Source organism: Myxine glutinosa, chromosome 4 (genome assembly GCF_964187855.1).
Source record: "Myxine glutinosa chromosome 4, kmMyxGlut1.1, whole genome shotgun sequence".
Lineage (NCBI taxonomy): Eukaryota > Metazoa > Chordata > Myxini > Myxiniformes > Myxinidae > Myxine > Myxine glutinosa.
Genome location: NC_136264.1, coordinates 139145383 through 139159216, shown reverse-complemented (window position 1 = coordinate 139159216; position 13834 = coordinate 139145383). Strand labels below are relative to the sequence as shown.

The following is a 13834-nucleotide window of genomic DNA, read 5'->3' as shown; positions in this document are numbered from 1 at the left end:
GAGGTGGTTGTGATTATACCTGTGGTGGTAGTAGCAGGTACTACCACCATGTCGCCGTGATTAAATTGGGATGATAGTGGTGCAGGTGGTAAAGGTAGTGTTGTTGATTGAGGTAGTATAATGATGGGATGCCTATTGGTGAAAGTATTGGTGGAAGTGATGATGATGTGGGTCATAGGGGTAGTTGTGATGTTAGTGATTATGGTAAAAAAAACATTACGTTCTATTGATGTTAGTGATGCTGGCCTCTTGTGACTACCTGTGACTACCTTGTGACTACGCTGGTGTTGGAGATTCCATTGATGGTGGTGGTTTTATGTGGAGGTGATAAAGAACAAATGTTGCTGATATAGTGGTTAACATGAAGGTGGTGGTGGTGGTGGTGGTGGTTGTGCCTGCAGTGCTGTTAGTAGTGCGGTGGTGGGGAAGGTGTGTGTGTGTGTGTGTGTGTGTGTGTGTGTGTGTGTGTGTGTGTGTGTGTGTGTGTGTGTGTGTGTGTGTGTTATATATGTTGTGTTGATGACGGAGGTACTGATGGTGATATATGAATGGTAGTGATAATGACGGTGTGATGGAAGTGTTTGTGATGTCAGTGATGATGATGTAGTAATGGTGATGTTAGGGATGATGGTATTATAGTGATGATGATGTGAGTGGTGAAAGTGTTTTTGTGATGTTAGTGATGAAGATATAGGCCTGGTGTTGGCTTAGCGGTTAGGGTGCCGGCTTGGGATCCTAGGATCCTGGGTTCGAATCCCGGTCGATCGCTAAATTAACGCCAGGGGGGTTGACTCAGCCTGTCATCCTTCCGAGGTCAGCAAATTGAGTACCAGCTTGCTGGGATGAATGATCACGGTGTGTACCCCGTATCCCTGCGCATCCTAAGAGCGTGACCAAGGGTTGGCGTCAGGAAGGGCATCCGGCCATAAAACATTGCCTCAAACAGGGAACCATGATTGTCATGGGGCCCGCAAGGCTAACGCCTTAGTTAGCGCGAAAATGGCCTTAAAACGATCATTCATTCATGTATTCAGTGATGAAGATATGGTAGTGATGATGACGATGTGAGTTATGGAGATGTTTGTGATGTTAGTGATGATGGTATAGTGATGGTATAGTGATGGTATAGTGATGGTAGTGATGGTAGTGATGATGGTATTGTGGTGATGATGGTATTGTGGTGATGATGATAATGTGAGTGATGGAAGTGTTTGTGATGTTGGTGATAATTATATAGTTATGGTGATGGTAGTGATGATGACGATGTGAGGTGTTTGTGATGTTAGTGATGAAGATATAGTAATGGAGATGGTAGTGATGATGATGATGTGAGTGATATAAGTGGTTGTGATGTTAGTGATAATGATATTGTAATGGAGATGGTAGTGGTGATGACGATGTGAGTGATATTAGTGTTTGTGATGTTAGTGATGTAGATATAGTAATGGAGATGGCAGTGATGATGACGATGTGAGTGATATAAGTGTTCGTGATGTTAGTGATAATGATATAGTTATGGTGATTGCAGTGATAATGATGTGAGTTTTGGAGATGTTTGTGATGTTAGTGATAATGATATAGTAATGGTGATGGTAGTGTTGATGTCGATGTGAGTAATGGAAGTGTTTGTGATGTTAGTGATGAAGATATAGTAATGGTGATGGTGGTGATGATGACGATGTGAGTGATGGAAGTGTTTGTGATGTTAGTGATGAAGACATAGTGATGGTGATGGTAGTGATGATGGTATAGTAATGGTGATGTTTGTGATGATGGTATTATAGTGATGATGTGAGTGATGGAAGTGTTTTTGTGATGTTAGTGATGAATATATAATAATGGTGATGGTAGTGATGATGGTATAGTAATGGTGATGTTAGTGATGATGGTATTATAGTGATCATGATGATGTGAGTGATGGAAGTGTTTGTGATGTTAGTGATAACTATATAGTAATTGTGAAGGTAGTGATGATGACGATGTGAGTTATGGAGATGTTTGTGATGTTAGTGATAATGATATAGTAATGGTGATGGTAGTGCTGATGACGATCTGAGTGATGGAAGTGTTTGTGATGTTAGTGATGAACATATAGTAATGGAGATGGTAGTGATGATGACGATGTGAGTGATGGTGATGGTAGTGATGATGACGATGTGAGTGATGGAAGTGTTTGTGATGTTAGTGATAATGATATAGTTATGGTGATGGCAGTGATAATGATGATGTGAGTTTTGGAGATGTTTGTGATGTTAGTTATAATGATGTAATAAGTGTTTGTGATGTTAGTGATAATGATATAGTAATGGTGATGGTAGTGATGATGATGATGTGAGTGATGGAAGTGTTTGTGATGTTAGTGATAATGATATAGTAATGGTGATGGTAGTGATGATGATGATGTGAGTGATGGAAGTGTTTGTGATGTTAGTGATAATGATATAGTTATGGTGATGGCAGTGATGATGATGATGATGATGTGAGTTTTGGAGATGTTTGTGATGTTCGTGATAATGATATAGTAATGGTGATGGCAGTGCCGATGACGATCTGAGTCATGGAAGTGTTTGTGATGTTAGTGATGAAGATATAGTCATGGAGATGGTCGTGATGATGACGATGTGAGTGACATAAGTGTTTGTGATGTTAGTGATCATGATATAGTAATGGTGATGGTAGTGATGATGACGATGTGAGTGATATAAGTGTTCGTGATGTTAGTGACCATGATATAGAAATGGAGATGGTAGTGATGATGACGATGTGAGTGACATAAGTGTTTGTGATGTTAGTGACAATGATATAGTAATGGAGATGGTAGTGATGATGATGATGTGAGTGATATATGTGTTCGTGATGTTAGTGATGAAGATATAGTAATGGAGATGGTAGTGATGATGACGATGTGAGTGATTTAAGTGTTTGTGATGTTAGTGATGAAGATATAGTAATGGAGATGGCAGTGATGATGACGATGTGAGTGATATAAGTGTTCATGATGTTCGTGATGAAGATATAGTAATGGAGATGGTAGTGATGATGACGATGTGAGTGACATAAATGTTTGTGATGTTAGTGATCATGATATAGTCATGGTGATGGTAGTGATGATGACGATGTGAGTGACATAAGTGTTTGTGATGTTTGTGATAATGATATAGTTATGGTGATTGCAGTGATAATGATGTGAGTTTTGGAGATGTTTGTGATGTTAGTGATAATGATATAGTAATGGTGATGGTAGTGTTGATGTCGATGTGAGTGATGGAAGTGTTTGTGATGTTTGTGATGAAGATATAGTAATGGTGATTGTGGTGATGATGACGATGTGAGTGATGGAAGTGTTTGTGATGTTAGTGATGAAGATATAGTAATGGTGATGGTAGTGATGACGACGATGTGAGTGATTTAAGTGTTTGTGATGTTAGTGATGAAGATATAGTAATGGAGATGGCAGTGATGATGACGATGTGAGTGATATAAGTGTTCATGATGTTCGTGATGAAGATATAATAATGGAGATGGTAGTGATGATGACGATGTGAGTGACATAAATGTTTGTGATGTTAGTGATCATGATATAGTCATGGTGATGGTAGTGATGATGACGATGTGAGTGACATAAGTGTTTGTGATGTTTGTGATAATGATATAGTTATGGTGATTGCAGTGATAATGATGTGAGTTTTGGAGATGTTTGTGATGTTAGTGATAATGATATAGTAATGGTGATGGTAGTGTTGATGTCGATGTGAGTGATGGAAGTGTTTGTGATGTTTGTGATGAAGATATAGTAATGGTGATGGTGGTGATGATGACGATGTGAGTGATGGAAGTGTTTGTGATGTTAGTGATGAAGATATAGTAATGGTGATGGTAGTGATGACGACGATGTGAGTGACATAAGTGTTTGTGATGTTAGTGATCATGATATAGTAATGGTGATGGTAGTGATGATGATGATGTGAGTGATGGAAGTGTTTGTGATGTTTGTGATAATGATATAGTTATGGTGATTGCAGTGATAATGATGTGAGTTTTGGAGATGTTTGTGATGTTAGTGATAATGATATAGTAATGGTGATGGTAGTGTTGATGTCGATGTGAGTGATGGAAGTGTTTGTGATGTTAGTGATGAAGATATAGTAATGGTGATGGTAGTGATGACGACGATGTGAGTGACATAAGTGTTTGTGATGTTAGTGATCATGATATAGTAATGGTGATGGTAGTGATGATGATGATGTGAGTGATGGAAGTGTTTGTGATGTTTGTGATAATGATATAGTTATGGTGATTGCAGTGATAATGATGTGAGTTTTGGTGATGTTTGTGATGTTAGTGATAATGATATAGTAATGGTGATGGTAGTGTTGATGTCGATGTGAGTGATGGAAGTGTTTGTGATGTTAGTGATGAAGATATAGTAATGGTGATGATGATGACGATGTGAGTGATGGAAGTGTTTGTGGTGTTAGTGATGAAGATATCGTGATGGTGATGGTAGTGATGATGACGATGTGAGTGATATAAATGTTTGTGATGGTGATGATCTTCTTGTGATTGTGGCGATGTTACTGCTGGTTGTGTTGTGCAGGTTCCCCAGCCAATGGTAATGATTTCAGGCGGTGTTGTTTTTGGAGAGAGAGGTCAGCATGAGCTCGGTGGTCGAGTGCCTATCGGGGTGTCCGGAAGATAGCGAGGCGGGGCTGGAGAAGCAGCGATCGCAGCCGGTCCGCCCGGCCCTACATCCCCGAGCAGTGCACGTGTGTTCCCGTTACCCGTGCGCACCTCTTCCTCCCTCCCTTCCTCACTTTGTCTTGCTCGGTGTCTCCATCCCACTATTTTCCTCTTCGTCACTTATCGCGCTTCCTCCTCTCTTCGCTCCGAGTCCTCGCGTCTGCTCCACACGGACGTGCGCCTGTCGCTCCCAGTATCCCATCTATGTCCATGCTCGCTCTCCGAACCGCCCCGAGCCCATTCTCCTGACTGCAGCCGCCGCTCCTTGAGCTTCAGACCCCAGGTACGATCTCTGAACCCGCCACGGTCGCCACGGTCCCCTCCCCTGCAAGCACCATCTGTGGTCGCACCCCCGGGTATGGGGTACTTTTTTCCCTCGTAACTCGGTCCGGTTTGCCTCAACCCTCCGTGCTACCAGGGTACAATCCCGCTCTGCCCCTGATACACGAAATCCTCAGGACGTCCCGAGCGCGTTTCGAGAAGCTCAATTCTGTCCCTGCGCCACTGCACTCGCATCGAAAGCAAAACCGAAGCTTTCATTTTTCCTTCGGACAATCGGCACATAAAGGTGTCCAAATGATGACTCGAGGGAACCCTCGGAGGTATCGCTTAAATAGCCAAGGCAGCAAATACTTGACCACGGCATGAATGCAAATTGCAAGATTGTTTACTGGCAGGAACATAAAAAATAAAAAATCTTCATCCGTCCTCGCATCGTACGCTGTCTATGGACAAAGTCTGTTTCGTTGGACAACACGGGTCTGCTCGGAGGTGCTCGTTGCGCACTGCTTTTGCCAAATGAAGCGCATCACCTTGGCTGCGCACTTAACTACACCTGAACGTGTCCGATCTCCGCACGAACTCGTGCACGTGAAAGACTAAATAGTACGCATTCCAGGGGGAAACTATACGTTACCCGTGGCGTTCACAGTGGGAATAATTTACATCGTAAATGCTGTTGCGGGACTACATTATGAATTCTAAATAACAGCAGAATGCGACTTAATTTCAGGAGGTTTTTTTTCTTCCAAATGTCATTTTCATAAAAATATTTTGGATTCTGCACACCTTTAATGTTTGCATTATTGTCCTGGTGCTGTCTGCTTGTTATTTCAGCTATGTATATTCAGCTAGGCCTGTGTATGACCATGCTGCATGGAGCTCAGTTATCACCAGCTCGGAATTTGGATTCTTTTCAAATTCTGCAGCCAAATCTTTGGTTATCTTCGTCCAGAATATGGAACTATTTCTTCTGAAATTCCAACTATCTTCATCCAAATCTTTGGTTATCTTTGACTGGAATATTGAACTATCTCTTCCAAAATTCCAGCTATCTCTATCCAAATCTCTGGTTATCTTTGACTGGAATATTGAACTATCTCTTCCAAAATTCCAGCTATCTCTATCCAAATCTCTGGTTATCTTTGACTGGAATATTGAACTATCTCTTCCAAAATTCCAGCTATCTCTATCCAAATCTTGGGTTATCTTCGTCCAGAATATGAAACTATTTCTTCTGAAATTCCAACTAACTTTATCCAAATCTCTGTTTATCTTCAACTGGAATATTGAACTATCTCTTCCAAAATGTCATCTATCTCTATCCAAATCTTTGGTTATCTTTTACCAGAATATTGAACTACCTCTTCCAAAATTCCAGCTATCTCTATCCATATCCCTGGTCAACTTCATCCATAATATTGAACTATCTCTTCCAAAATTCCAGCTATCTCTATCCATATCTCTTGCCAACCTCATCCAGAATATTGAACTATCTCTTCCAAAATTCCAGCTATCTCTGTCCATATCTCTGGCCAACCTCATCCAGAATATTGAACTATATCTTCCAAAATTGTAGCTATCTGTATCCAAACCTATAGTTATCTCCAAAATGAATATTGAGTTGTATCTTCTGAAATTCCAGCTATCTTTATTCAAATCTCTGGTTATCTTCCACTGGAATATTGAACTATCTCTTCCAAAATTCCAGCTATTTCTGTCCCAATTGCTGGTCATCTTCAGCCAGAATATTGAACTATCTCCATCCAAATCTCTGGTTATCTTCCACTGGAATATTGAACTATCTCTTCCAAAATTCCAGCTATTTTTGTCCCAATTGCTGGTCATCTTCAGCCAGAATATTGAACTTTCTCATTCCAATTCGCTGGTCATCTTAAGCCAGAATATTGAACTATCTTTTCCAAAATTCCAGCTATCTCTGTCCATATCTCTGGCCAACCTCATCCAGAATAATGAACTATATCTTCCAAAATTGTAGCTATCTGTATCCAAACCTATAGTTATCTCCAAAATGAATATTGAGTTGTATCTTCTGAAATTCCAGCTATCTTTATCCAAATCTCTGGGTATCTTCCACTGGAATATTGAACTATCTCTTCCAAAATTCCAGCTATTTCTGTCCCAATTGCTGGTCATCTTCAGCCAGAATATTGAACTATCTCTTACAAAATTCCAGCTATCTCTATCCCAATTGCTGGTCATCTTCAGCCAGAATATTGAACTATCTCCATCAAAATCGCTGGTCATCTTCAGCCAGAATATTGAACTACCTCTTACAAAATTCTCGCTATCTGTATCAAACCTATGGTTATTTTCAACATAAATATTGAGTTGTCTCTTGTGAAATTCCAGGCCATCTGCATTCAAATTTTAGGTATCTCCAACCAAAATATTGACCGACCTCAATCGCAATTTATAATAGTTTATCTAGCCAAGAATGATCTACGGCTACCTCCAGCTAAATCTCGGGACATCTACAATCAGAACCGTTGGCCTGTATTTTAATGAGCCAGATTCTCTGTTGCTCGTAACCTAGGCGCAATCAATTGTATTCTATCTCATGGATCCTACGCTTTTATTTTATCATTCATTCCACGTGGGAGAGATGCGCCCATTTAGCACGATCACAGATGCATGCACGGATGTTACTCTGACTTTTACCCCCATTGCCGTGGATGGGGAAAGCATTTGAAACATCCTGCAGCATAAACTTGACACATTATATCGAACACAGAAGACAGCTTTTGGCAACGTTCGTCATACACACACATCACTGTTGGAGTTGAGATACAGAGAGTGTGTGAATTCAGTGGGAAAGTGCACTAACACGACAGCAGTGGTGTGATTGTATGATCGCTTTTGCAATGTTTAGTTTTTCATCCACACTCCTCCGGGTAGATATAAATACCTGTTCCTCCTAGAAATTGGTATTTCACCATCTTAAATTTGAAGTTTGGACAGTGCGAGATATTGATGGTAATTACACAAACTGCATTCTTGGTGCTTGAATGCAAGAATCCTTCAATGATGAAGGGCTGTCTTTATTGGGTTTTCAAGTGGTGAGACCATGAGAATTCCAACAACTGCAAGGGACATACCTTGTATATGTTTATATGTATGTGTGTATGTATGTATACATATAGCTGGTACAATGGCCTAAAGGTACGCAAACTCAAAACTAAGCTATCTTGACCCAGCTGTGACCTGTCATTCCGCTGTTTCACAAGCGGGTCATTGATCAATGTGTGTGTGTGTGTGCCGTCCCTCGGATGTACTTTAAACTGACGCCCCAACTACCGGCATTAGTTGGTGAACCTTAAGTATCCCAGTGTCCTTCACGAAGAGTAGGCGAGCTATCGCTGGCACCCTGAATTAATTACTAATTTCTATCATAACTTCAGCTTCGAAGGCAATTGCAAACCACCCAGGATAACTCCTGCCAACAAGAAACTGCTTCGGCAGCACCCGATGCTGTCTAACAGTGTATGCTACTTCAGAATCGAATCTGAACACACACACACACACACACACACACACATATATATATATATTCTTGATACCACCTATCGTGGGAAAAATCATAGTGCAGATGAAGCAAAAGTTGAATCAAATGTGTTTAGTAATACTGTATACAAGTTGCCTGAGGCTCAACCATCTGTTCAGAAAGAAAGTAAATTTGTCTACATTGTTTGCCAAGATGTTGAGCAAAAGATACCCGGTGTGAGGAAATTTTATGTTATTTGTTTGTGTAATAATCTGAAAAACAATGAAATCAAAAGTAGCCCCTGACAATCGTTGCTCAATTCAATGAAAAATTCTGACCAATGTTATGCTCCAAATGCACAATCCTGTGAAAGATCTCACGAAATATTTTCCAGTGGTGATCACTAAGTTTGTGGCATGATGTAAAAGCAAATGGCACAATCTTTCTGGAATCTCGACACGTGGTATCCATTTTACTTTTTTCTTCTTCTTCAATTGACACATGTAGGAAAATTACATGCCCGGACCAGGAATCGAACCCAGGTGCTCTGGTGAACCATACCTGGTGAATGCTTTTTCTTCTGGACTGAACAATCAACTTTTGTTTTTTATAGAATTTTTTTTACTTCTATGATCAGGTCACCGATCTCGCAGTAAGCCTTTGTAGACATTTGAATGAGAGACAAGAGACCACCTTTAGAGACCATGTTTCCCCACAGAGCGGGGGTTAGGTTGGCCTTTTTCAGGAACCATGGTCCCCTTTTTTGAAGCAATGTTTTATGGCCGGATGCCCTTCCTGCCGCCAACCCTGTTAGTCACCTCTTGTGACACACAGGGAATTACCAGTGAACTGGTACTCAATTTGCCGACCTCGGAAGGATGACAGGCTGAGTCAACCCCCCTGGTGTTAATTGAGCGATCAACCGGGATTTGACCCCAGGATCCTAGGATCCCAAGCCTCCCTAACCACTAGGCCAACACCAGACTTTTGGACACATTTAAATGTACATAGAAAATCCGTCTTGAGATGGCTATAGGATTGTTATCACGAGCATTATCATTGTTAATATCATTGTTGTCCCCCGTCGCACCGCAGAGCGAAAGGGGGACTATGGTTTTCCCGTCCGTGCATGTGTGCGTGCAGGCGTGCGTGCGTCCAGGCGTGCGTGCGTAAGTGAAGGACCGAATTCTAATTTGGGGTGTGGGTGCAACCCACGTCAAAATCCAAGATGGCCGCCGCCATGTATGTCTGATGCCATGTATGTCTGAACCTTGTGAGCGGAATATCTTGAAAAATAAATGAACTACTAACTTCTAATCTGGTGTGTGCGTGTATCTACGCATAAGGGAGAAAGCTATTGAAAATTGGGTCGCCACGTCAAAATCCAAGATGGCCGCCGCCATATATATGTCTGAACCCTGTGAGCGAAATATCTTGAAAAATAAACGAACTACTAACTTCTAATCTGGTGCGTGGGTGTATCTACGCATAAGGAAGAAAGGTATTGAAAATTGGGTCGCCACGTCAAAATACAAGATGGCCGCCAATATATATATGTCTGAACATTGTGAGCGGAATATCTTGAAAAATAAGCGAAGTACCAACTTCTAATCTGGTGTGTGGGTGTATCTCGGCACAAGGAAGAACGCTATTGAAAATTGGGTCGCCAGGTCAACATCCAAGATAGCCGCCGCCATGTATGTCTGAACATTGTGAGCTGAATATCTTGAAAAATAAGAGAAGTACCAACTTCTAATCTGGTGTGTCGGTGTATCCAGGCATAAGGAAGAACCCTCTTGAAAATTGGGTCGCCACGTCGAAATCCAAGATGGCCACCGCCATGTATGTCTGAACCTTGTGAGCAGAATATCTTGAAAAATAAGCGAAATACCAACTTCTAATCTGGTGTGTCGGTGTATCTAGGCATAAGGAAGAACAGTATTGAAAATTGGGTCGCCACGTCAAACTCCAAGATGGCCGCCACCATATACATGTCTGAACCTTGTGAGCGAAATATCTTGAAAAAATTTTCTTCGTTCGTCATACATTCCAGCTATCTCTGTCCATATCTCTGTCCACTGGTGTGTGCGTGTATCTACGCATAAGGGAGAACGCTATTGAAAATTGGGTCACCACGTCAAAATCCAAGATGGCCGCCTTGCGTCTTCCACTTTGTCAACTCACATTACTTCAACGACGGGGGACCAAGGCGTAATGATTGTTATCATTATAATTATTGGAGTACCAAAGTTGGACTGCATGCCTTTTGCACACATTTCTAAAAGCCATGAATTGAAGATATCCACAGCACCTTCCCAGCGTTCAACAGGTATTGCCTTGTTGACGCTCACCTGCCTGCCCAATTGGCAAATCGAATTAAGGCTCTTTCAAAGAGAATGAAGCTTACCATAAGCTTCATTTCCAAGTTTGATTCAATTTGTTTTCATCGTTTGAACTCTTTCAGTGTTTGCTTCATCATATCTGCTGCTTGATGTCCACATGTTCAATTCCCATGCTTTGGATTTTTCTCTTTTTTCACCTGAGACTTTGGGTTTTACTGTAGTTTTATTTCTAGTATATCTGTACATATTAATGATAATACATTCCAGATGATGTATCAATGAGGCAGTCCTTCATGGTCATGTATGTGATAGTTCATTCATAAAGTGAGGCTGACAGGATGTCCTCAAGGTACGCACACTCACCTCTAAACTGTCTAGACTGGGTTTGAATCCCGACCCAGCTATAAACTGTCATCGCATTGTTTCAAAGGCAGGGTGATTCATTAAAAAGAATCTGTGTTTTGTATTACTAGGGCATGCCCGTACTATATATATGCCCGTACTATATATCTATCTAAAATTATATCCCCCCCCTCTATTTACATGAAATGGTTTGGTCCATTCGCAACGCCAAAGCGAACGGCGAACGGCTTGCGAGTACAGTGACAATCCCCCCCCTCTATTTACATGAAATGGTTTCGTCCATTCGCAACGACCACAGAACCCCCCCCTCTATTTACATGGAATGGTTTGGTCCATTCGCAACGCCAAAGCGAACGGCGAACGGCTAAATCGCCATAGCTCGGTAAGTACTTGTCCGATTAATTTCAAACCTTGAAAAGGCACATCCTCGGGTCCCCAGCAATATACCTGGCAAGTTTCAAGTATATCGGACCGGTAGTTGTCGAGAAATCGTTGTCGCATACATACACACACACATACACACAGAGATTAGTGGAATTATAGATAGATGATCATTAATATGTCGAATCATCATTCAATATGTATACGAGACATCATTTGATTAACTGTGTTTCACAGGCAGGGTGACTCATCAATGTGTGTGCCGTCCCTTGGATGGACCTTAAACTGGGCGTCCAGTCTGCTGGTATTATTTGGTGGACATTAAAGGTGAGCTATTGCCAGCACCATGGCCAAATTCCAAATGTCTGTGCGAACCAGCCAGTAGAGGGCATTGCATCAGCGACACAGTTAATCCCTCAGGAAATGATGCTACCCCGCAGACTTGTCCTGCTTAAAGTTATATGAACAAGATACTCACAATAATCCAGGACACAAAAGTGCACTACAACAAAGTGTGTGTGTGTGTATATGTATATATATATGTATATATATATATATATATATATATATATATATATATATATATATATATATATATATATATATATATTATACGAGGTGAAGTTGTTGTTGGGGGGGGGGGGGGGGGGCGGGAGTGAGGAGGAGGAGGAGGGAGTGGTAAGACATACTGTGTATATATATATATATTTGGTTGGGGGGTGGCGTGGGGGAGGGGGGGTGCTTTGACAGACTCCGTTTTTGGGGGAGGGAAGGGAAGAAGGAAACATTTACCTGTGCAAGGAGTGCGTTGACCTCTGTGTTGTCCAGGTAAAATAGGAAATTGTAATACCCTCTACCATCAACACCAGGTGGCCCTACACGGTACACATTTACATGGAGAATTTACGCCCCTCCCCAGGCCCCTCACACCCCAGCATAAGGCTTCGGCCACATAGCCAATGTTACCTCCCACACAAAGTTGTTTTTGTATTTGTATCTCGAGTAAAGTACATAAGTGATTATAGCTGGAGTACCTGGCGTTGCTCAGGCGAAAAAGAAACATTAATATGTTTGAAATGAGGGCAAATATAATGTAAAAACAATTACATCCAAATCAGAATCCATCACAAATGTCAAATCATCACACCTTTAGACATCTTTATGACCTCAGTCTATTATTGCAGAGTTTTGGCATATAGTCAGGTTCACGATGTTTTTTCGTTCAAAATCATGGTATATTAGCAAACCTATACATTTTTGGAAACGTTATTACATGGAAAATCTGAAAATCAATGTTTACATTTGCCAATTCCGACCAATTCGATTCGACCAATTCGACCAATTCGACCAATCGACGAATTCCATTCGACCAATTCGACCATTCGACCATTCGACCAATCGCTTCGATCGACCATTCGACCAATTCGATCGATTCGATTCGATTCGATTCATCGAATTCGATTCGATCGACCATTCGACCAATTCGATTTGCCAATCAATTTGACCGACCTTTGCTTGTGTGGAACGGACTGTGAAAACGATGCGGACTATATTGTCGGATACGACACACAGGACAGTGATGACGAACTCTAAATGGCATATTCTGTAATCGTGTATGTTTGATGCCATTGACTGCCTGTGTATATTTTGTCATTGACTGCCTGTGTAGATGTGAAGTTATACTGACTGCATGTGTATATATGATTTTGCTGACTGCCTGTGTATGTTTGGTGATATGAATTATTGTGACACATTTTGATGTTATTAACTCCCTGTACAAAATGATAACATGTATTTGATTATGCAACTTATCGCGAATATAAAGACAGTATTTTGCAATTCAAAACCTTTGATTCGTGTCTTACCATTCCCCATAGCACTAATTTGATACTTTCATTGGATTCCTTGTCCCTGAAAATATAGGTTTAGTATATTTTTAAAAGTTTTTAGGGTAATTAGAGGCAAATAGAACAAAATATTGTATTTTACAGTGGCCATTTTGAAAATCCAAAATGGCCGCCATACAGGTATCTCTCCAAATGTAAACATTGATTTTTAGTTTCCTTATGCTATAACCTTTCCAAAAATGTATAGGTTTGCTAATCTACCATGATTTTGAACGAAATATAATTTATTGACATAGTGAACCTGACTAATACACAACATTTGTTGTTTTGTTGGTCGTAAGTCTTCTTCTTCTTCTTCTTGTACATCATCAAACTTA

General features: G+C 40.9%; 1 protein-coding gene across 2 annotated transcripts in view; it reads left to right on the top strand.

Moving 5' to 3' along the window:
* The first annotated feature begins 4658 nt into the window (after window positions 1-4658).
* Window positions 4659-13834, top strand: part of LOC137425307 (beta-1,3-galactosyltransferase 1) — a 105605-nt gene continuing 96429 nt past the window's right edge. For both annotated transcript variants that reach the window (XM_068113591.2, XM_068113592.2), the window contains exons 1-2: window positions 4659-5023; window positions 11848-11937. The gene's annotated coding sequence lies outside the window, so the exon portion shown is untranslated. The remainder of the gene's footprint in view (window positions 5024-11847; window positions 11938-13834) is intronic.